The sequence below is a fragment of the Hibiscus syriacus genome, unplaced genomic scaffold (genome assembly GCF_006381635.1).
Source record: "Hibiscus syriacus cultivar Baekdansim isolate YM2019G1 unplaced genomic scaffold, ASM638163v2 tig00110532_pilon, whole genome shotgun sequence".
Taxonomy (NCBI): Eukaryota; Viridiplantae; Streptophyta; class Magnoliopsida; order Malvales; family Malvaceae; genus Hibiscus; species Hibiscus syriacus.
In genome coordinates, this window is record NW_024062771.1 from 43,717 (window position 1) to 69,767 (window position 26,051).

The window sequence follows — 26,051 nt, forward strand, 5'->3', positions numbered from 1 at the left end:
AAACTTTTTTTTATTTTTAATTTTGTAAAAAATATATAAATATTATGAATTTAATTTTTTTAAAGAAAATATATAAATATTTTCCAACTTGTAATATTACACAAATATATAATTAGGACAATTTGGTCAAATATACATTCCAATAATCTTTTATTCCTTTAACCAAACACGGTAATCTTACATTCATGCTAAGCCAACCAAACACAAAAATACAACATTCCCAGTAATGCTATTCCTTGGTAATCTTACATTCCCACTGGTAATCTTATATTCCGTGAACCAAACGCACCCTAATACTTTGAATCATATAACACTTTTTAGAAATTACGGAAAATAGTATTTTTGAATAACTACGACAGGTTTCCTCAGTTCCTTCTCTTTCCCATTCCTTGTTTTGTCCCAAAATAAATAGTTGAATAAATAAGGGTTTCTTCTTCAGAATTTTTTTTAGGGTTTCCCTCTCTCCACCAAATTCCCTCTTTCTAAAAGGAGTCCCTAATTTTCTACTGCTCCAAGTAATCTCAGGTTCGTTTTTTTTCCTTATCGTAATCCAAGTGTTATTATTATTATCTTTCTGCTTTGAGAATTAGTTGGAATCTATTTTGCTTTCTTCGAACCCTAGGGTTTCTATTTGGCTGCTAATAAAATTAAGTAGAAGTGGAATTGAAAACTTCGGAATATTGATAGTTGATATTAGTTCTGTGAAGAATTTGGTATTGGGAACAGTTGCGATTCCTTTTTTTTAAAGAAAAAAATTGTTTATTTTTTTTAATTTCTTTGTATAACCTGTAAAATTAAATAGTTTAAAATGGGATTTTTCTAGTTAGTTTCAACGGAAGTTTTCTTAGTTTTTATAAGTAGCAAAACAGATTTTAAAGTTGGAAAGATTTTGCTTATGTTATTTAAAACTAGAAGAATTGCGTTAGAACAATACATAGAATTGGCGGACGGCACTTTGTAATTAATGAAGGCCTTTGCTTATAAATTATAATATGGAGAAAATGAAAGGTGTAGCTGGATATTTGTTTTCTACCGACTTTACTTTGTGGGAATACTAATTATAACTTTATAAGACTAGTTTTGTGGTCATTGTGGGGTTTAGAGAGGGGTGAAAGTTTCTGAAAGGACAAGCAAGGTTTTGCGGTTATGTGGTTATACTCTCATTGAAAGAGAAGGAAACCGATAGTACTTGTGAATTTCATTTCTAGGAGAATTTTGAGTTGGTGCTCTCTAAAAAGTCTATGTGCATTGTGTTTCAGAAATTCAATCTTGTTGGGAGTTGTGGCACATTAAAATATTTGTTGGAATAAATTTGGAAGTTTTGCAGTTTTGCCTTGCCTACAAAGGTAACGTGGTAGTTAGGATTGAGTACAAAGATTTTGTGGTTTGTATATGTTTTAGGATTATGGTTATAGTTTAGGATCTATTAGGTATTGGATTAGTTTAGATTTTATCTCAATTGCAACCTAAGGAAACTAGAATTGTTGGATCTAGAAGTCTGGTTAGTGGGAATTGATATGAAAATAGGCAACAATAGGATTTGAAAGTCACAAGAGATGTAATGTGATTAGTGTAGAAAATAGACTGTAGAAAATAAAATAGTCTGTTATGTTTTCTTGTTATGTTTTCTTATTTCATTCAGTAGAGTATATTACATATTTATATACAAATAATGCCTCTAAACTAGGAAACCCTAAGTTAGGAAATATACTAATCCTAGGAGATGCAATCCCTTGAAACAAGGGATTGAAAAACAAAACATAATTACAGAATCTCTTAATTTAAGGAATTGAACAGCTCATTTCTATAATTCCTACAACTTTACATAACTTACACTCCCCCTCAAACTGGTGTATATATGTTGTATATACCCAGTTTGAATGACAACTCATCAAAAGTCACTCGTGGAAGGGCTTTGGTGAAGATATATGCCAGCTGTTTCTTCGTCGGAATGTATTGTAGTTTTGCAACTCCATTGTTGACCTTCTCATAAATAAAATGTCTGTCTATCTCAATGTGTTTTGTTCTATCATGCTGCACTGGGTTTTTTGCTATACTCATATCTGATTGACTGTCACTAAAAATCTTAAAATTCTTCTTGTCATCTAAGTCCAGTTCTGTGAGCAGTCTTTTAATCCACATTCCTTCACATATTCCGAGAGTCATTGCTCTAAACTCTGACTCAGCACTACTTCGAGAGACAACGGCTTGTTTCTTACTTCTCCAAGTCACCAAGTTACCCCAAACGTAGGTACAATAGCCATTAACTGACCTTCTATCAGTTAATTCTCCTCCCCAGCTTGCATCCGTATAAACCTTCACTGTTTTCTCTTGATTTTTTCTAAATATAAGTCCAGCTTCTGGGGTAAACTTCAAGAACCTTAGGATTCTGTTAACAGTTTCCAAATGTTCTTCTCGAGGATCACTCATATGTTGGCTGACAATACTCACTGAGTATGCAATATCAGGCCAAGTCAGTGAAAGGTAGATCAACTTTCAAACTAACCTTTGGTATGTCTCCTTGTTTACTGGATTTCCAGTCCTTTCCTTGCAAAATTTCAAGCCTGACTCCATTGGAGTTTCAACTGGTTTGCAGTCGAGCATCCCAGTTTCTGCAAGAAGATCTAAAACATACTTGCGCTGGTTTATGACCACCCCTTCCTCGGACCTTGCAACTTCCATTCTCAGGAAATACCTCATACTCCCTAAATCTTTGGTTTCAAACTCTTTTGCAAGGTTCATCTTTAGCTTTTCTATTTCTTCTATATCACTGCCAGTTATAATCATATCATCTACATAGACAATTAGGAGGGTTATCTTACCACTCGGTGCAATTTTTCTGAATAATGTGTGATCCGCTTGGCTTTGTTTGAAACCATTATGTGTCATGGCCTTAGCAAATCGATCAAACCAAGCCATGGGAGACTGTTTTAAGCCATATAAAGATTTATTGAGCTTGCACACAGTTTTCTTAGTGACCTTTTCTTCTAATCCGGGGGGGACCTCCATGTATACCTCTTCTTCAAGGTTCCCATTCAGAAAAGCATTCTTTATGTCCAGTTGATGTAATTTCCAATCCATGTTAACAGCTACTGATAACAATATTATGATGGTATTCAATTTTGCAACCGGTGCAAAAGTCTCCTGGTAGTCGATACCATAGGATTGAGAAAAACCTTTACCAGCCTTGCCTTGTATCTTTCCACACTCCCATCCGAATGATATTTGACTGTAAATATCCACCTGCATCCAACAGCTCTCTTCCCTTCTGGCAAATCTGTCAAACTCCATGTCTTATTCTTTTGCAATGCTTTTATCTCCTCTTCCACGGCATTTTTACACTCAGGAGATTGAAATGCTTATGTCACATTTCTTGGGATTTTCACACTGTTAACACTGGCAGTGAAGGCAATGAAATTAGACTGTAATTTCCCATATGCAACATAATTATTTATGGGATGAGCAGTGCATTTTCTTACCCCCTTCCTAATAGCAATAGGAAAATCATCAAGATCAACAGTAGTAGCATCTTGGGAACCATCATTACCTTCTGTTCCAGCTGCAATAGGATCCGAATCTGGTTCTTGGAAAATGCTAGGCTGACTAATTTCTTCAGCAACATCTTTCCTTCTTCTTGAGTAAACACTGAGTTGTTTCGGTTGGGGAGTTATGGTTTCAGGGTCATTGTTAGGAGCATTTTTGGTAGTGGTGGAAGGTGTTTTGCACGGACTAGAGTGTTGAGATAAGGAGGAAAGTAATTCATCAGAGTTATTTAGGTTATTCCCATCTTCCTCACTAGGAATTGGGACAGTGCTAGCCGGCTTTGGAGAGACAGTAATAGGTAAAGAAATGATAGACTGTAAAGGAATATCGGTTTGGACAGGCTGAAATTCCTTGTAACTCTCCCCCTGAATTTCTGTTCTTGAAAAATAAGGATGGTTTTAAAAAAAATGTAACATCAAAGGAGACATAGGTCTTTTTTGTGGAAGGTGAGTAACACTTGTAACCCTTCTAACTCGAAGAATAGCCTAAGAAAACACACTTTATGGACCTAAGATCTAATTTCCCTCTGTTGTGGATATGAACAAAGGCTGTACACCCAAACACCCGTGGAGAAAGACTTGAGTTTAAATGTTTAAAATGGGGATAAAGTTGAAACAGAACCTTAGTAGGAATTTTGAAATCTAAGGTCTTACTTGGCATTCTATTGATGAGGTAAGTGGCTGTAAGAAGAGCTTTCCCCCAAAGATACTTAGGAGCATTAACAGCAAACATAAGAGACCGAGTAACCTCTAGAAGATGTCTATTTTTCCTTTCCGCTACCCCGTTTTGTTGAGGTGTGTTGACACAAGAAGTAAGGTGAACAATGTCTTTTTCCTTAAAGAAATACCTAAGGGTTTTATTCAAATACCTACTCCCATTATCACTCCTTAGAATTTTGATTTTTGTGTCAAATTGGGTTTCAACTTTTTGATAAAAACTTTTAAAGAGAGACTCAACCTCAGACTTTTCTCTCATTAAGAATACCCATGTTGTCCTAGAGTAATCATCTATAAAAGATACAAACCACTTATACCCAGAAATACTTTTGACAAGAAAAGGGCCACAAATGTCACTATGGATGATGGAAAAAGGTGGTGTTGGTTCAAATTTGGCTGCAATATATGGTTTTCTAGTGTGTTTGGCTATTTGACAAATTTCACAGGAAAACAAAGAATGATCTTTATTTATAAATAAGTTTGGTAACATTTTGGAAAGATAGAAAAAACTAGGATCACCTAATCTAGAGTGCCAAAACATAATTTTATTGGTATTGAGATCAGAAGATAAAACTGATTTTCTAAGAGCATTGGATAAGGCATGATTTTGAGATGCTTGACCTCCAACGGTGTATAATCCTTTGCCCAACCTAGCACTGACAATCACCCTCTTCGAGTCCTGTGCCTGAAAAATACAACCACCAATACCAAACACAACATTACAACCATAATCATGAATTAATTTGCTGACTGACAACAGATTGCACGCAAGTTTAGGAACATAGAGGACATTATGAAGTAGTAGATTTTTGTTTAATGTAACAGAACCACTCCCTTTGACTGTAGTGAGAGAACCATATGATATTTTTATAGAGGCTGGTAAGCTGCTTTCACTATATTCCTCCAAGAGATCAACGTTTCCTGTCATATGATCTGATGTACCCGAGTCTATTATCCATTGTACCGAGGAAGTATATGAATGATTACCTTCAGTAGCAGTATAAGCCACATTGGTAGGTTTGGCTGTCATACTGCTCAAAATCTGTTGCAGCTCCTCTATCTGTTTCTTGCTAAAACTGCTGGAGGAATCATCTTGAGAGGCAATATGGGCCTCTTTTTGAAACCTGGACCGTGTGAGCTGCCGATCGGTTGGTTTTCCGTGCAACTTCCAACATTGATCTATCATATGGCATGGTTTCTTACAATGTTCACACCAGGGGCGATTTTTCCTCTGTTGGTTCCTAGAGGTGGAACTAGTGACAAGTGCAGAAGCATCTGTTCGCTGAACTGGTGGCACCATCAGAGATCGTCGGCTTTCCTCCCTCCGAATCTCTAAAAAAACTTCTCGGACCAAAGGAAGGGGTTTGGTGGCAAGAATCCTTCCTCTTGCTCCATCGAACTTTCCATTCAGTCCAGATAGAAACTGAAAAAATCTCCTCTGATTTGTCTGCCTGTTGTAGAAGTTGCTGTCTTCCTGGCACTTCCATTCATTCTTTTCATATAAGTCGATTTGCTGCCAATACTTGTTGAGAATTCCGAAGTACTGTGCGACAGTAAGGTCTCATTGTCTGAGATCTTTAATGTGATTCTCAATCCCAAAGAGCTCCGATGTATTGTCAGCACTGGAATAAGTATCTCGCGCTGCATTCCAAATTTCTGCAGCAGTTTGGTATAGCATGAAATTCTCCCCTACTTCAGGAATCATGGAATTTATTAACCATGACATTATCATGGTATTTTCACTCTGCCATGTGATGTACTTTGGGTCTGTCTCTTCTGGAATCGGCATTGAGTTAGAAAGATAGGCGATTTTCCTTTTTCCTGTGATATATAGCCGTACAGACTGGGACCATGGTAGGTAGTTGTTTCCAATTAGTTTGTAGGAGGTTATCGGTGAAAGAGAGGAATCTGAAATCTGAAAATCTGAAAATCAGATTGATAGGGGCTGATCTGGGAAGTGATTTCAGATGCTGAGGGATCCGGATTAGCCATGAAAAAAAAAATAGAGTTGAACAGGAACTGATTTAAAGAAAAGCGGAAATCAGATTGATCGTTCTGCTCTGATACCATGTAGAAAACAGACTGTAGAAAACAGAATAGTCTGTTATGTTTTCTTATTTCATTCAGTAGAGTATATTACATATTTATATACAAATAATGCCTCTAAACTAGGAAACTTTAAGTTAGGAAATATACTAATCCTAGGAGATGCAATCCCTTGAAACAAGGGATTGAAAAACAAAACATAATTACAGAATCTCTTAATATAAGGAATTGAACAGCTCATTTCTATAATTCCTACAACTTTACATAACCTACAATTAGTTTTAGAAGAAGGGAAGTAACTCAATATTAATGTCGTAGCAAGAGAGAAGAAGATTAGAGTAGGGTAAACGTCATAACAGAGAGGATGCATTTTATCCAACCAGATTTCTATTGGCATATCATTGATGATGAATATTGAATTCTATAAGGGGGCATTTGGTTCGCGGAAAATATCATTACCTAGGGGAATGATCTTTTTTCGGAATTGTATTCCCATGTTTAGTTCACGGAAATGATCATTACCATGTAATAACTTATTACCAATAGTAGTATTTTTGGGTTAAAATGGTGATTAAAATGGTAGGAATGTCATTACCTCCAAATTCTTAGGTAATGAACAATTCCCACCACTTTGGACACAAATACCCTTGAAATAATAATTTTTTTCATATAGATCCTTTTCAATTCTTATTCTTCATGCTTTACAAAAAATTATAAACTTAATAATAATAATAATAATAATATACAAAGAGATTAGTTTAGTAAAATATTAATAAATTTGAGTAAGTGAAAATTATTTTATATTTTTAATATTTAGTATATTAATTATTTTATAATTTTATGAGGTGAAAATATTATTATTATAAAAATATAATTATTTAAAATAATATTTAATTTTAAGTTATTAAAAAATAGATATTATATATTAAAAAAATAATATATTTGTCCACTCGAGACCACAATATTATTTTTTCATATTATATTATATATAAATAAATATGATACTTATGAAAAAATTATTTAAAATTATAAGTTTGATATACTAATCATATTAATTATATGGCAAATGTATTTTTTTCTTTAAACTTAGATAGTGTAATAATTAAAATATTTTTATAAATTTTTCATTCAAATATTTATAATTTAATATTAAAGTTTTACTTGTTAAAAAATATATAACTCAAGGATAATTTGGTAAAATATGCATCAAAGTAATCTTATATTCCTCCTAATGTTATATTCCGGTAATCTTATTTCCAAATGTAATCTTACATTCCGTGAACCAAACTCACCATAAGTTGTTATCAGTAATGCTAAAGCATGGTAAACTGTAAATTAGATAGTTTAATATGCTTTAAATGAATATGTAATATTTATCATGGTCGAGTACAACACATGAATCATAAATTAAGAAAAAATTTGAAATGGTAGACTTGCATTAGGGGATTTTAGGGTTGGATGGTTGTTTAATGCTTGAGGCATGGGTTCTGAATAGAATTTAACGGTTGACTAGAAGCCTTTAGCAAACCCCATTATATGAGATTTTAGGTCTCCTTGATATTTCTTTGGCATAAGGAGTTAATAGCTATTTTCCTTGTTCTTCTGAAAGATATTTGTATTTAACTGATATATAAAAGTTGGAGAAAGGTTAACTGTAACCTGAATCATCATTTCTTTGGCATAAGGAGTTAATAGCTATTTTCCTCTTGCATCATTGTTTTTGTGAAATATTAGTGCTTGTTTTATCTTTCTTGAGATGATAGAAGAGTATATTTGAAGAATTGTTTTTCATGTTAATTTGTTTTTCTCTGCTACCTTTCTCTCCCTTTTAAATCTGCTTAACTAAAAAGGGTTTTCTGCAGGCTATGTAAAGCTCATAAAGCAGCAAGATGAACAACGAAGCTTTTGATGGGCAGATACTGATTGAGAAACTGTCGAAACTAAACAATTCGCAACAAAGCATTGAATGTATCCTACAGTTTTAAGCTTGACTAGAGGTTTTTTATTAAGAAAATAGTAATGCTGGAATAGTCTTTCACTTACATTAGTGCTATATAATTACAATGGCACTCCTGATTATTGAAATTTGGTGTAATTCTAAAGTTTATAATTGAAGAACATGAATCTTTTGTTCATCTTATTCCTTTATATAAATGTTCTCTCTTCATATAAACCAGTATTGTTAAGGTGTGCGACTAGGCATCACACCTTAGCACCTGCAACAAAATCTCTTTAAACCTTTTATAGAGAAGTCCATTTGATCAAGTGAATGCTTTTTGTTTTTAGACATGTTTTTCTTAGGCGGTATGTGCAAAATGTAACAGTTTGATTGAAATTCTTTCAAATCTTTAATTGTACTTTTACTAATAAAAACGGGATGTTAAATGTTTCTCAATATTTCATTGTTTAGCAACGAGTATGAGATAGTAAGTAAGTTATGAATATTGACCAAGAAAAGAAAAAGGGAAATTTTGCATGTTTTGTATTATAAGCTGAATCACCCTTTAGAGTTCTATCATAATTATACATCTTAAGCTTATTTTTTTATATATACGTACAACATTTATACAAAATATACACATGCATATTGCGTGGTAAGACACTCAGGAAAGTCTCTCTCTGCCTTTTTTTCTTCTGTGCATCGAGCTTCAAGGCTCAAGCAATGTAATCCTTTTAGTAACTGCTAACATATTTCATTTAAATTTAAAGGAGAATTGGTTTATGTAAATTGTCTGCAAATACTAATTTGTGTTGTTTGAGAAGTGTGACGTATCATTGTGCTTACAGGGCTTAGATTGATGCTTATAGGAATTCTTGGTGATTCTGATGTTATTGCCTGTTTGTTTTATGGGGGACCTGTAATTGACATCATCGCTAATTTTTAAATTAATTTGAGTCTGCTCTTTTGTTTTGTCTTCAAAGAAAGTCATGTAACTAGATTTTATGCAAAGAAAGCATAGTGTTGTGCAGCAAACATAAGGTCAGCCGCAGTTCAATGTCTATTAGGGAGGTATCTCATCCTCAATCATCTTGGATTTTGAGAGGAATAGCTAATAACTATTTGAAGAATGATTCAGTAGGAGATTGTCTCAGGTCAAATTCGAAATTGAAAGTAGGAAATGGCAAGTCTATTTCTTTTTGGAATGACGTTTGGGCAGATGAGTGTTCTCTGAAATTCCTTTTTCCAAGAATTTTTGTGCTCTCTCCTAATAAAGAGGGGAAAGTTGAGGAGTTTGGCAGTTTCGAATCGAGTGGTTGGGTGTGGAATGTCCAGACTAGGAGAAATTTGTGTGATTGGGAATTGGTCCAATGGTTGGAGTTGATGTCTAAGTTGAATGATATTCAACTTTCAGAACTTGTGGATGATTTTTTATCGTGGACCGCTAGTGGAGATGGATTGTTCTCAATTAAATCTTGTAGAAACACTCTTGGTAATATGTCTGGGGGTACTGCTGTGTGGACGAAAGGGGTTTGGTTGGGCTTTGCACCACCTCGGGTGGAAGCTTTCCTTTGGCAGCTTGCTCACCAGAAAGTAGCAGTCAAAGTTGAGTTGGTTAAGAGAGGTCTATCACTAGGGGATGATATTTTGTGTCCATTTTGTAAGAAACAGGAGGAATCTGTGCAGCATCTATTCATCACTTGTAATGTTGTTTGGGAACTATGGAATAAAGTAGCTAGTTTCTGGGAAATTGCTATGGTTCTACCACAAGATCCTCCTTCTCTTCTTTGTTCCTAGGGTGAGTTGAGGGAGAAATCTACGATTTGGAAGTCTATTCCGGGAGTCATTTTTTGGTCTATATGGAAACATAGGAACGCAATGGTGTTCGAAGGAATTCTTTTAGACAGAGTGTCACTGTTCTTCATTGTTAGATTCAGGCTTGCTAAATGGTTCCATGCCAAACTTCCGGGTATTAATATACAAGAGGATGTGCTGATTGGTAATCCATCTCTGGCAGATGGTGTTTCATCTTGTAATGTTAAAGATCGTATTGTCTTTCGGTGGTTACCCCCCAGTAGACTTCCTAAAGATGAATGTCGATGGAGCTGTTAGGCAGAACGATTCGGGTGGAGGTATCGGAGGCTTATTAAGAGATTGGAATGGTTGCACTCTTTTGATTTTCTCAGAGAGTATTGGTCAAGCAATCCCCCCACTTGCTGAATTAAAAGCTATAAAAAGAGGCATGGATATTTTTCTGTATTCTCGGTGGGCTTCAGTTGGTAGGTTGATCGTTGAAAGTGATTGCTCGTCTGCAGTGGAATGGATTCAGTCCCCGGCTCTGGCACCTATTTTTTTCTCGCCTATTGTTTATCAGATTTCGAGTCTTATCTGTGAAAAGGTTCATTCAGTAAGGTTGATTCCAAGGGAGTGTAACGGAGAGGCATATAGCTTAGCAAAGAAAGGGTTAGGTTGATTGTAAGGGTCTATTTGTGGTTTTCTTGACCAAGTGTGTAGGTTTTTATGTTGGGAGGAGGAGTGTTTAAGTCTTATGTCAAGCAATTTAGTGCTATTTTTAACTTTTATGTAACTTTCAATATTAATAAAAGTTTCAAGGCACTCTTTACCTCCTTCCTATGATTAACGACCTTTCTTCAAGGTCTTTAAATTAAGAATGGGGTTTTTAACGAGGCCTTTCATTCCTATAAAAAAAAATGTAGTAATTAAATCTTTTAAGTTGGCCAATGCTTCAAAACATTTCCACAAACTATCTTTAATTTATGGGTTAGCAGTATGACTATTTATAGTTCCTTGTTTGTCTGGAATAAAATGCTATTTGCACTATAAAATCTTCTCAGCATAATTTTCTCACTTAATAGATAATCTCTTATAAGAAAGAATGGTTATTGGATGAAATACAAAAATTTCCAAAAAAAAATGTAGCACTTTCACTTAATAGATAACTTTTATTTCTTATATACTGGCACAAATTGTTGGTAGCATGCATTTCCTTCACATTTCTTCAGCGTTGTCTCGTTGGTGTATTACTCACCGGAAGAAGGCGAAACAGATTGTTGAAACATGGGATGAATTGTTTAACTCTTTCCAGAAAGAACGTCGCGTTTCTTTTCTGTATTTAGCTAACGACATTTTGCAAATTAGTAGGCGAAAGGGAAGTGAGTTTGTAAATGAATTCTGGAAAGTTCTTCCCGCAGCTCTCAAATGTGTGTACGACGATGGTGATGAGTATGGAAAGAAAGCCGTAACCCGTCTGGTAAGTGTTTTATTCAATTTTGAGCACTTTCCTTTATGTAGCTTTTATCAAATGAATTAACTACTTATCCAAAATTTTTTTTTTTTTTGAATTAACTACTTCAGGTTTTGACTACTGGTCTGGTTCTGTGGTAACATTTTCTTTTCTAATGGCTGCCCTCTGTGACATTTCCAGGAAGTTAACGTCTTTAATGTAAAACAAATACTTTTGGTTAATTGTGGTCCCTCATCTTGTTTCCTCTTGAAATGCAATGCAATGTATTGCTTTGAATGTCAACAACAGTTTTCTAGTATGCTTTCATGTGGAACCAATCATCATAATAATCAATCTGGGCTTTGTTTGTTTGTTTTTTTTTATAATAATCTGGGTTTTGTTACTTGGTGTCAATCTTGCATTTTGTTTTCTCTTGCTTTAAAGTGGCTTCATTTGGCTCTAATGGCTATTGTGATAAATTCTAGGGTAGTGTAATTAGTTGTTTGTTGATGGAATTTTTTAGCATAAATGCCAGTAGTAAAAAATTTGCATTTTTAATGGTGATTAATTCCACCCCAAATAGGATTAAAGATAGAATGTTTTCCTGGAAGCTCATGTAGAGTATACTCTCATTTACTTAATGAATATGATTCCACGGTCCTTGTGGAACTGTTACCACAATTTTGCTTATGATCTTGGCACTACTAATTGTTGTCTGTGTTAGTTACGTCTCTCCTTAAATGGCACTGTTAACTTTACTTATGCTACAACTATATTGATATATGAGACATCAATAGAGTTTGATAGACCTTAATTGTGCGAGATATTTTGTTTGCTTTCTATTATTTTACGTAAAAGTCTAGGACTATTAAGTACTTTTAGGGTTATGAGGTATCTTTAGAGTTAAAATCTAGGGTCAGGGTCCTTTTTTTAATAAAAAAAAATCTAGGGTCAGGGTTGAAACTTTCTTGCAAGAAAGCAAGCCTATATGAATGAGTTGTAGGCTTTAAGGTCAACAGGATCATTCTTATTATTTTCTTGAATTAATAGTAAGAAACTAGTGGTTTTAATAACTTAAGTTTTCTGAAGTTCCATCTTCTTTCCGAATCGTTTGTTCAACCTTATTTCTTTTGAATGCTGCACCATTTTAATTGATGGGGGAGAGTATCCCTTGACAAAGCTTCTGTATATATTGTTTTTCATGTAGTAGGTTTTATTTTTTACGGCTGCTCACCATGCTATTTAGTTTTTTGGATAAAGTACTAAATAAGCCTATGAACTACACTGAATTTGTCTAAAATCCCCATCCCTGTTTATTTGCACCCAAAACACCCTAAGACTGTTTGGATGAGGGATTTTCAGGAGTTTTATTTTATTCGAGTTTTTTTAAAATTTCACAATGAATCTACTTGTTCTGGAAAAATAATGGAGAATCTCAAAATTTACAAGCAATTTTAAAGGGGATTTTGATAGCCCAAATCCCTTGTTCAAATTCCGTGTGGTTTCAGTCTTCTGTTTTTCCATATTAACTTTGGCTTTTCAGATTTTGTATTTTATTTCGACAAACTAGCACTATTTTACAATTAGAAGCTATCAAAAACATGAGTGAGAGAGACAGAGACGTGGAGAGATAAAATTTGAAAGGAAAGTCATTTTCCGATGAAGTTTGGACAGTTTTCGTTGACAATCTTAGTAGGAGAGTGTCTCGACTAGCGTTAAGGGAACTGTTTTTATTCCAGGGTCATGTAGAAAGAGTATTCATCCCCAGAGAAACAAGAAATCCAAAATACAAATTCTCCACTCTCACATTTGTGAGTTTTCTAATGAGGGAGGTTTGAAAAGGGCGATTGATAACTTAAACGGTTCATGGATAGATGGGAGGAGAATTACAGTTGGAGCTGCAATATACAAGGAAGTTCGTTCAAGGACAGTTGGGAAGAAAAGCTCTTTGATTACAGCTTCAAAGCCGAATACATAAGAAACATTGAAGTCAAAGGTGAAAGAGGATATTAGCAGTAGTTCAAGGGATGTTAGATCTTATAAGGATGCCTTACTTTTGAACAGAATGAAAACGAGTGTATCAAAAATTCAAAAATTTTCGTTGCTGGGTCTCAGGCCCAATCAGTAGATAATGGGCAGTTTGGCTCTAAAGATTTAAAAATAATTCCTTCTAGGCCAACAATCAAACTTGATAAATTTGGGAATATGGAGCAGAAACAGGTATTCTCTTCCGAAGCCATTCAGGATTCCCCCCTCCCGATCTGTTGCAACCCCCCATCATTAAATAACAAGCTTTTGGAGGGTCTCCACTAAGTTACCAGCTGATCTCCACTCAAAACAACTCCCTCGATTTATGGTGGCATGGTAGTGGTGGAAGGGTAGTGGACTAGTGGTGGAGTAGTGGGGTTGAACATGGGTTCCTACAAAAAAAATAAAATAAAAAAATTATTAATAATAATAAATAAATTATAATAATAAAAATAAAAATATAAAACCCGGTCAAAAACAAGCGTCTACACTCCTTATCTACAAAGAGTGAACGATAGAGAGGAGAAGAATATGCAGTTATAAAAGGGTTTACAAAAGGTCTAGGTAGAGAAAATTCTGGTTTGGGAATGAACATAATCTTATATCTGAAATAGAGGGAGTTCTAGGCAGGCAGAAGGAAAAGGATGTGGACCTAAGCTCAGTTCAACAACTCAATTTGGAAGCAGTTTTGAATAAGGTAGGTTGTGTGGAAACTTCTTTAGCGAGATTAACAGCTTACAGGAGCTTGGATAGTGAGATTGAAGGGTGGCTTTCAGAAGGAGACGGTTCTGGTTTTAAATCTAAGTCCTTAAATAGAAGAACTAAAAGACTATTGTTAAGAGAAGCCTTAGATCAAGTTAGTTCTTCAACAGTAGCCTCATCAGTCTTCTCGGAGTTATTGGAAGAAGCTTTAGCTACTTGGTAAATTAGTAAGTTATTGGGGGTATCTTATAAGGAAGGGAAGACAACCTTTTTGGAAAAATTATCAACTTGGAGAAAGGCTTGAACTTGGCCAACTAAGGAGTTTTTTTGGGTAATCAGTTTATTTTTTAATGTATGATGAAGACAAAATTAGTCATAGTTTCATGGAATGTTAGAGGTTTGGGAAGAAAAGAGAAACAGAAGGTTGTTCAAAGATTGGTTTCTAAGAACTCCCCTTCATTAGTTTGGCTGCAAGAAACCAAATCTAAGAAGATTCAAAGATCTTTTATTAGGAGTGGGCTGAATAAACTTCCAGGGTTTGTAGAATCTCCAGTTGTTGGTTCATCAGGAGGTTTGTTATGCTGTTGGGATGACAACACGTTCGAATTGGAAGATCAATATATTAACAGAAGATTTATTGCTATCTGTGGGAAATTTCGAACAAGCCAACTTAGGTGTGGATTCATCAATGTTTATGGGCCTTCAGTGGAGGATGAGAAAGCCGGTTTTTTTGAAGAGTTATGCATGTTCCTTAATGGACATAGTCTTCCTTTATGTGTGGGATGGGACTTTAATGTGTACTTATCAGAGGATGAGAAGGTAGGCAGAGTTCAAGACAGGAATTCAATGGGAATCTTCAACCATTTTATTCAACAAACAGGTTTAATTGATCTACTTTTGAATGGGGGTAGGTTCCTTTGGTGCAATAATCAAGATATCCCAACTTTTGTAAGATTGGATAGGTTTTTGGTTGATGCTAAGTTCTTGGAAGCTTTTCCTGAAATTGTATAATCCCTACTTCCCAGGTCTGTGTCAGATCATAATGCTATAATTCTTGAGTCTGTAGGAGTAAGTTGGGGTAAAAAACCTTTTAGACTTTTTAATTATTTGATGGATGAGGATGGCTTTGAGGAGCTAGCCGGTGTGTCAATTTGAGATTGTAAGAAAAATCAGAAAAGAGCTGGAATTCTTAGTATCCTGAAAAAAAATGAAATCAGCCATCAAAAATTGGGCTGGGAAGAGAGGTCAGTTTCCAGGAGAAGTGATTACAGAAGTAGAAATGAAAATTCACAAGGTTGAGGAGGAGGTCCAGCAGATGCAAGATGTGAGTGGAAGTGAAAAAGTGGCAGAGTTGAATTCCCTACGATCAGAATTATGGTGACTTTATAAGATAGAGGAGCAGATTTGGTTCCAAAAATCCACATCCAAATGGGTAGAAGACGGGGGTCGCAACACAAGATTTTTCCATACATGTGCTTCAGTTAGGAAGAAGAGGAATTCACTGAATGTTCTTAATGTCGAAGCTGAGATCATTCAAGACCCGACTATTATCAAGGCTACTGTCAAGGACTATTTCTTCAAAAAAAATTTAATATCCGGTCTACCTTGGAAGTGGAAGATATTAGGTTGGATTTTTCTAGTATTTCCTTGGAGCAAAGTCTCCTATTAGAAAAAGAATTTCCGACGGAAGAAATTTGGGAGACTTTAAATTCGTGTGACAGTAATAAAGCTCCCATGCCAAATGGGTGAAAAATGGGTTTTTTCGAAAGATTCTGGTCTGTTCTTAAGGAGGATGTTCTGAAATGTTTTCACAACTTCTATTTGGGGAAAGAATGGGAACATGACATTAATCACACCTTCATTACTCTCATTCCAAAGGGCTCTAGCATTGGTGGTTTGGATGATTATAGACCTATAAGCTTAGTGGGAGGTGTATATATCAAAGTGTCTTTCGAGGAGATTAAGAAGTTGCATCAGTGATATAATCAGTTCGACACAATTTGCCTTTATCCCTGGTCGTCAAATTCTAGATTGTTCTCTTATTGCTAATGAGTGAGTGGACTTTTGGAGGAAAAAAGGACTTAAGGGTTGTGTGCTTAAGGTGGATTTTAGGAAAGCCTATGACACAGTGGATTGGCCTATCCTTTTTATAGTGATGGAGAAGATGGGCTTTGGTTCCAAATAGTGGATGGATTAAGAAATGTGTAACAATAGCCTCGTTGTCAGTTTTGGTCAATGGGGTTCCTTATGAGGAATTCCCAATGGCAAAGGGTCTTCGTCAGGGCTGCTCTCTTTCTCCACTACTGTTCAATTTAGTAGGGGAACTTCTCAATTTATTGCTTTTCAAGGCGATTTCTGAGGGGCTGTTTTGTGGTGTGAAAATAGGTAGGAATGAGGGTTCCGTTGACTTGTCTCATTTGCAATTTGCAGATGATCTCATCATTTTATGTGGTGCTTCGAAGATGTAGATTTTAAATGTTAAGAGGGTTCTAAGAGTTTTTGAAGTAATGTCTGGACTTCAGCTGAACTTAAAGAAAGGAAGATTGTTTGGCATCAATACGGCTCAAGGGGAGGTTGAGAAGTGGGCGAGGACTATTGGTTGTTCAGTTGGTTGATTTGGAAAGGTAATGGGGAAGGTGTATATTCTGTTAGTTCATGTGTTAAGGTGTGTTCTTCGGGCTCGGAGGAGATTCATTTTTGGAAGAACATCATTTGGAGGGGACTGTTACCTCGTAAGTGGAGTCTTTTATGTGGCTAGTTGTCCTTCAAAAGCTGGCAGTAAAAGTAGAATTGGTTAAAAGAGGGATTTTTGGAAATGAAGATGTTTTATGCCCACTGTGTAAGTTGGCGGAGGAATCTTCCTCACATTTATTTTTTACATGTTCTGTTACGTGGACATTATGGAACAAATTCATGAAGTATTGGAGTCTCAATTCAGGTTTTCAGGAAAATGCTCATAGATTTCTTCTAGCTTGGGAAGAATTGAAAACTAATTTTGTTATTTGGCCCTTTATTCTAGGCGTTGGTATTTGGACCATTTGGAAACTCATAAATGCCATTGTGCTTGAAGGGGGGAAGTTAGACCAGTCCGAATTATTTTTCTTAGCAAGATTCAGGCTTGCTTCTTGGTTCCTTGCCAAGTTCAATAAGTTTTATATTCCTAAGGACTCTTTAATAAGTGATCCCTCCCTAGGGGATTTATGTTCATCCATCAAGAATTCTATTGTCTCTAAGATTCTTAGAGAATTTCCTCCTAAGGGCTTCATTAAATTGAATGTGGATGTTGCAACAAGTGGTGATTGGAAGAGGAGTGGGTTAGGTGGTGTATTAAGAGATGATGCAGGTTCGATCTTAGGCTCTTTCCAGGAGGCTTCTGGTTCGGGTCCTCCGACCTTGATGGAGTTAAAGTGTTTAGTTAATCGATCGATAGAATCGGCCAAGAGGGGGTTGAATTGGCAATAAAAATTTTGGTGGAAGCTTTTGCAGAAAATTGAAAGTAATTGCACAGCGATTTACAGTGGTTCGACTTTATCAACCAAAGTCTACGTCCACTACCTTAGCTATCCACACTAAGGATTTTCTAACAAATTCACTAATTTGTTCTTTCTTTTGAGGCCAAAAAGATAACCTTACAACACCCTCAAGAATATACCCCAATTTTTTATAACACTCTTTCCCAAAGAGAAGATTACATATTTGCAAACTTACAAGAAAATCCTCACAAGGTAGATTGTTTGTACAATTCTAGAACAAAGAAAAGAACACTCAAGAATGAATACAATTGAGTACAAATAGTGTTCGTGAAGGCAAAATGAATATTGAATAAAAAATAGGCTTGAAATGCACAAACTTGAGGTTTGATGCTTTCTCTTTGATTCTCTTTTGATTCTAGTTGCTTCTTGTTTCTTTTTTTTTTTATCAATGGCTTATAAGCTTGTTTAAATACACCTTGAATCACTTCTGAACGTTGAGATGATTAGTGGAGTCAATAGAGCCGTTTAAGTGTGAAAACAATTAATTAAAGTAGTTGGGAGCGTCAGTGCATCGATGCATACCTATGGTGCATCGGTGCATCAGTGTAAAATTCAAATATTCTGACCGTTAGACCCTTAGTGCATCGGTGCACTAAGAGTGCATCGATGCATCAAGTGCATTCGATGTTTCAAAATAGCCAGAGTGCATCGATGTATGGTTGGTGCATCGATGCATGGCTGGTGCATCAATGCATCAAATGCATTCGATGTTTTCATAAAATCCTCAATGCATCGGTGCATGGTAAGTGCATCGATGCATGAAAAGCATTCGATGTTCAATTTAATTCATGGTGCATCGATGCATGGATTGGTGCATCAGTGCATCACTCTGAAAAATTGATTTTAGGCTTTATTTTCGTTCAAAATACTTTGTGAAAAAATAGTTTAAGTATAAAACACAAATATACACATTTAGTAAGGTTTAAAATTGATCTTGAAAGACTTGGAGTAATAGCTTGATATTCGAGTAATTAAATCGAATATACTTTTAGAAAATCATTTGTAAAATTTTAAAATTCATTCAACTTAATTTGTTATATCGAAATATCAAAATGTTTTCAACAATCTCCCCCTTTTTGATATAACAAAACTCTTTAAGTAATTTTAAGATTTTCTTTGAAAATAAGTTTTGAAATCAATTTTGAAATTACTTCAAATTACTCTCCCTTACTATAACACTTCTCCCCTTTAAAACTTTTAACACTTAACATTTCTCCTCCTTTTTGTTAAATAAAAAAGACTCAAAAACTGAATGCTTTGAAAAACATAGCCAATTGATTAAACATTTTAATTGAATATAGCTTAAGCTGCTAAGATCAAAGATCAAAAAAGAGGTTAGCCATTAGTGTTCATAATCAATATTCATAATAAAATGTGAAATGGTAAATAGAAGGAACAATGTTTATTAGATGGGTTGCTAGGACAGCTAACTTAGAGGCTGATGCCTTAACTAAGGTTGGAATAGGCTGAGTAGAGTGTTGATGTTAGGGGTTTTTTTTTTTGGTTTTCAAGTTAGTTTGTAAGGGGTCATTATTGGTGTTGTAATCTTTATGCATCTGTTTTATTATTAATGAAATTTAAGACACTCTTTCCCTCCTTCCGCTGATTAAGGAGCTTCTCTACGAGCTCCATTAATCATGAATGGGGGTTTTAACGAGGCATTCAATTCTTATAAAAAAATTCCATGTGGTTTTTTAAAATTCCTCTTGATCTTATTTAATTTAATGTACCTGCTATAAGGTTAGAAATTTAAATTTCAAAAAATAATTTTTATTTAATTGTAAATATATAATTTTTTTATATTATTAAAATTCATTATATATTTTTACAAATCATTATTTTTCTTTTATAATTATTTTTCAAACTCGTAAAATTCTAATACCCTAAATAATTCTAAAAAGATTACTTATACAAACAAAATAATCATAAATGCTAGAATTTTGAAATGATGTATTTCAAAATGCTACACCCTCCATATCCTGATAAACTTGCCATATTTCGACTTTTGGTGGTAATTTTTTTTAAACTTGACCTCTTATTTTTTAAAATTTGTTATTTGATAAAAATTTTAAATGTTTCCAAAAGCTATGGATGAAGTAGTTTCTAAATATATTAATTATAAAAATTGAGTAATTAAAATATTTAAAATAAATAAGGTCAAAGTTTAAATATTTTGATCAAGAAAAAGTCAACTGTGACATTTTTATTGGGACAGAGGGAGTAGTATTTAAAAAAATCTCAAAAATATTAAAATCATTGGCCAAAAGCACCCTGAGAACCAAAAGATGTCACATTATGCAACCACATTACGTTCTATGGATGCTGACACCTTTCTTGTTGTGACAGATAAAATGTTAGATTTTTCGAAATTTATAGATTATAATGACCATGGCTCAGATAGAAATTTTCTCAATTTTCCATTGCCAAAAAAAAAATTGTATTGGCATCTCTGTCTGTAAAAATGATAGATGGCCAGTGGCATTAATGTCAAGTGATACATGTGACATTTTTTTAATCATAAGGGTCAACCTGGATATAAGTTATAGATTAGGAGCTTTCTCTAGATAGAAGAGAAGAATAGTGGCTTGTTTAGGAAGCTAGCTAAAGTTCTAGTGCTTTATTTAGTATTTGGCCCCATCAATTTTGTAATTAGGATGGTATATCCAAGTATTTTTAGTAGATTATCCTTTGTTTACTGAAAGAGTGTTGTAGCGGTTTATGTCGTTTTGTTACATATTTTTTACTGTATACCTACCAGGTTACACTTTTTTTCCCCTTTTCTTCCCTTATTTTTTTGGGGGTTTCCACTTTTCCTTATGGGGTGATGGGTTTGGAGGTTTGTTTGCATGGAAATGGTTAGGTTGACATATGGGAAGAAAGAAAAGTTTTTGGTTCTCGAGGACAGAATCTTAAAGATGAAATGCTCGGAAAGAATCCTTCTGCTCCTCCTCCTCCTGCTGCTGCTGCTGCTGCTGCTGCCGTGTACAATGGAAAAGGCTCTAATCCTATCAAGATAGTGAAGAGGGATGCACATGCAGTAAGAATTGTATGAGTTTACCTATTCAGTTCTTTCTACTTTGATCTATTAATTTGATTCTAGCCATTTTGTTCGTATTCTTATGACTTCAGATGTTTTCTTGGTCTTTTCTTTTGCAATTATTGATATGTTTCTCTTTCTTGATCTTCTTACCTTCAGAAATTGGCTGTTGGAGGTCTTCCAGAAAAGATACTAACTGCATACCAATCTGTTCTTGAGGACAATCCAAATGAGGATACTGTTCTAAACAAGTGTACTGCTGCTGTACAAAATTTGGGTAAACTTGGGGAAAATGTTGAAAGTAGTTTAACTCAAGGTATGAGTTCTGCTATGAGATTTCATGTATGCTTACATTTTATTAAGATTTTATTTACCAATAAAAAGAAAAATACTCTTTCTCCTCGTCTCTTTGTATATGTTTTTTTTAAATGTTATTTTATCAAGATTTTTTCACTATTTTAAAAATAATACTGAAGCTGTTAGAACTAGAAGAAAATCTGAAGTTGTTACAAATCTACATGTGTCAAATTCTTGTTATTTTAGATGTATGAAGATTGAAATCTCATAAGTGCCTAGGATTCTTAATTCTGGAGCTGAGGTCTCTTGGTAGAGTGAAATCCTAGTTTTGCTAGGCATTCAAACTACGATCGGCAATCAGTCATAAATCATTCTAGCAAGAGGATACTTCATGTTTTGTTCTCTTTGAGTTCATTTTAAAGTTATTTCATGTTAGCTCCACATATTAGAACTGGAACACATGCAATTTAGTCTAAGACACATCTATTGACCAAAAGTAAAATCCTAGGATCACTGTTTCTGTGCCTCTCTCTCTCTCTCTCTCTCATCTATATGTGTGTGTAATTCATCTTGCTTAAACTTCTTCTATCATCCCAGTGGCAAAAAGTTTTCCTTTTTAAAGTGCCAGTCTATGTAAAGCAGTTAAGGTCTCTTAAGGCTTTTAGTGGTGATACTTTGCCTCACTCATAAGCAGTTGCTATTAGTTATGTTATTTTGATTTTAATATATGGTCTCCTTGGGTAATGTGATTTACTGGATGTGGGAGTTCATGTTGTTGCTGCCTGGTTTTATGTAACAATCATGAGAATGGAACATCATAAGAATCCATCCTACGCGGCTTTTTTTCTTCATAGAAGCCATCCTAAGTGGTTAAAAGTAAGTATTTCAAGAGTCATTTAATTAACTTTATAAGGTTATTGGCCTCTGATTTTTCTCTGCTATTGTGCTTGTTTATTGTTGCCTTTGTTGAGAATGTAATGCATAATACTCCTGATTGATCCAAACCAGTCCACCAATGCACACACAAAAAACTATTCCCTAAGAAATTATGGACTTGATTTTGGATGCATAATTGAGGACTCTGGTGCTGAGCTGCTTTCTAAAATGTTAATAATTCAGATCTTTAATGAGATAAGATCAACACGTTTGAGACTGCATTGAAGGGATAAACGAATTTTGATGCATAAGAGTTGTTCTATTGAGTACTGGTGCATCTGCTGATTAATTTTCCATTTGTATGTCTAGTGCATTTGATCCAGACGAGTCCCCCTAATTAATTGGTTTTTTGATTTAACAGAGATGAACGAGAACATATATTTGAACCTTTTACTTAGGAATTTTGTCATGTGTTTTGTTGTCAAATAATTTAATTGGGCATCTCTGGTGAGGTTGTAAACTGCTGATTATTTTTTTTTTTTGATATGATAAACTGCTGATTATTTATTTCTTGGTAACCTGAACTTTGATGTTATTACAATCTTGCCTTAAGTTTTGATTTATTGTGTGCTTTTGTAACAACCCGAAGTGCATGTGTTTGATTTTGGTTAGGGAATCAGAATGGATCTGCCTTGCTAGATGAGCTACGGCAGCAAGAAAATGCTCTCCAGCAATGCGTTGAACAACTTGAAAACATTGAAACAACCAGGGCTGCTTTGATTTTTCACCTTAAAGAAGCACTTCAGGAACAAGTATGCTTTCGTAACCATCATGTCTTCTTGAGTTGGAAATTATAGTTGAAATCATCTCTCTTGTTTAGTACTCAATAATTTAAAATTTTCAGGAATCAAAGTTGGTGCTTATTCGTAGTCAGCTGCAGGTAAGAATTGCATTTTTACTAACAAGTTGCTTGAGCTGATAATTTGCATCAAGTAAGATTTTAAATGTATAGATTTGTTTAGATCTTCATCTTCTAAGCAGAAAATCCTTTGCAATTCGACTGTTGGAACGAATCACGAACAACTGGGATACATTTTCTGTAGACCGGAATAAAACTTGTAGTTTGGGTTAATAAATTTACCTAAAACCAAGTCCCATGTTTTATTTGGAATATTCAAACATTGAGAAATAGAAAATTTTGATGTTATCCTCAAGGTTTTAAAAAACGGTCCACGACCGCGATTTCGGCCGCAATATAGCGGTTTCGCCGCCTTCCGAGTTACCCGCGACGGCCACAATAGCGTCCGCGACAGCCGCAATAGCGCCCGCGACGGCCGCAATCACGGTAAATCCGAAATAACCGAAAATGCGACCGCGACCGCGATTTGAAACCCTGGTTATCCTTTTTAAAGGAATATTGAAAGAAAAAAAATAAAGAAGTTAAAAGGAAATTCAATCTTCTTTTTTACTTGCACCTATTGCCCTACAAAATAGCATATTTAAGTGTTCAGGCGTGTGTCTGATCAAATGTGCATCATCCAAAAGTCTCTATGCTATCAGTGTTCGATGCTAAATTACAGCAGCTAGATAGGCTTGCTAGGAGTGTCCCTTAACGATTTCGGATATAAATGCAACTTGTACAGAATTTGCTATTTTTTCAAATTAAGTGAAAGTGATGATGTGTGCAGGTTGCTCGTGGTCAGATTGAGCAAGGAAACAATTTAAGGAACGGGCTGAGTTTACCCCCTTCACATGGCCTTGTAACTACTACTTCTATCCCTACTGTTGAGGCTGTATCTGTAGGTGAGCAGAACCTTCCTTCAGCTCAGCCATCTGGTACTCCACCTCAGCCTGATCTTCCGCAGCCTGTGATTTCCTTAGCACCTTCAAAAATGACCGAAGAAGATAACAAGAAAGCTGCGGCAGCTGCTGTTGCTGCTAAGCTCGCTGCTTCAACATCTTCTGCTCAGATGCTTTCATCTGTACTTTCATCCCTCGTTGCAGAAGAAGCTGCCTCTATGAATGGTAGCTTAAATTCTGGTGGGTTCGCATCAGGGTTATCAATGTTTCCTCCCTGAAAAGCGTCCCAAACTTGAAAAACCAATGCCTGTTTCAGATTCAAGCAATTCAGACATCCCCAGAACAACTTACTTTAACCCTCTGCAGCAGCAGGCAATTAACAGCAAGCCACTTGCACCATCGACTGGAATGCAACTGATGTCTCAAGGCAACCAGATTCAAGCTCCCTTTGCTTCTGCTCCACCTCCCTCACTCACTCCTGCAAATCCTTCAGGAAGTCAATATATGCAGTCAACAGGTATGATGATAGGGGTAATGCCTTATGGATATGGAGCAAACACACTGCCACCACCACCTCCTCTTCCCCCACATATAGCAATGAATTTAGCTAGACCTGCTTCTCAGCCACTACAGCCTCCGCAGCCGCCACAGTCTCAGCCTCAGCAACAGCCACAATCTCAGTCTCAACAGCAGCCAACCACAAGAGGGTTTTACCGGCCACCAGGTATCGGGTTTTATGGGCAAAACCCTCAGTCAACACCACCTGTACCTCGACAGTAAGCTTCGCCAGGAAAATCACATTTTATGCTGCATGGAAAAGGGTCATGAAAATAGCATTTGGAATTGGGTTTTAAGACAAACCCAAAGTGATACCGCAGGTCATCAAATATGTATTTCCTTGAGAAAATGATGAAGGGTGAGAGTGGCCATGTATAATGTAAATTAGCAGAGAAGTTAGAGGCATCAGTTATGTTGTCCTAGACGTAAACCAGAGAGCACGAGCAAATCCCCCATCATTTACAACCTGAACCCATTGGCTCGATCGCGTTTGTTCAATGTTCACCCTGTTCTAAAATGTTTCCATGGTTCCCTGCAACTCTTAGTTTAGTATTTCTACAAGATAGCTCAGACATAACCTGTTGATGTACCAAAATAGCAAGTAACTGCCTTTGTCTAAGACTGCTTTTCAGTTATGATTTTTTTAGGTTAATTTGATGTTAGGGATGGGCATGGGTCGGGTTTTTGGTCCACCCGATCAGAGAACGAGTCTTCCACCCGAGACTTGACCCGACCAAAACAAAATTTCACCCGACCCAATATATAACTTAAAAACCTGACCTGACCCGAGCTAGAATAATAATAAAAATATTATTTTTATTCAATAAGAATAGTGACTTAATTGCAAAAAAAATATATAGAGGGGTATTATTGTAATTATTTTTAAATATATAAGGGAAAATTATAATTTTTTTCGGGTTGGGTTGGGTCGGGTAGTTTTTCACCCTAAACTCGAGCTCGATCCGAACTCAATTTTTTTTTTAAATAATCGGTCCCGATCGGGTGTTCGGGTCCTATGAACATCCATAGATGTAACCTACTACTATGAGTTGAAGGGAAGTCTTAACTTCGTTCCCATTGAAATTCACTTTACTTTTGTTTCCCATAATCTCACAAAAAAGTGGAAGAAAAACTCCCTCGAATGTAATTAAATCGCACTACGATGATGAGAGTTTTTTTAGGTAAATTAACCTATTCGAAATATCACTTTTGTTTAATTTTAGTTATATGATTTTTTTTTAAAAAAAATCTTATCCCATCATCATGTTTTGGTTTTATTGTAGTCATTCACTATTAAAAAATTAATAGAATTATTGACATAGTATTTTTTTTATTTTTTAATGATGTAACATTATCTTATGATGATTGTTAGTATCATAGTTAATTTTTTAATAATGAGTGGCCGATTTTAAATGTTAAATATGATTCTGAAAAAAAATATAGTTGGATGATCAAAACAGAATAAAAGTGATAATTGGGTATTAAATGTGTAGTTTACCTTATTTTTTATGTTATATTTAATAATTTGTATATTGGATGGAGGTTGTAGAGTACGGGTGCTTAATGAATTAAGCAGCTGTGAGTTGTTCGAATTCAACTCGATCAAACTCGATCAATACTCGATTCGAGTTGACTCGATTCGAATTCAAGGTTGACTCGTGGCTTTAACGAGTTGAGTGGAATCGAGATTCAATTCGACTCGATAAATTTGCGAATAGATCGTTAATTTTTT

At 35.2% G+C, this 26,051-nt stretch overlaps 1 pseudogene; it reads left to right on the plus strand.

The window, feature by feature from the left end:
• The first annotated feature begins 362 nt into the window (after positions 1–362).
• On the plus strand, positions 363–24,938 carry LOC120130256 (annotated as a pseudogene).
• The last annotated feature ends 1,113 nt before the right edge of the window (positions 24,939–26,051 follow it).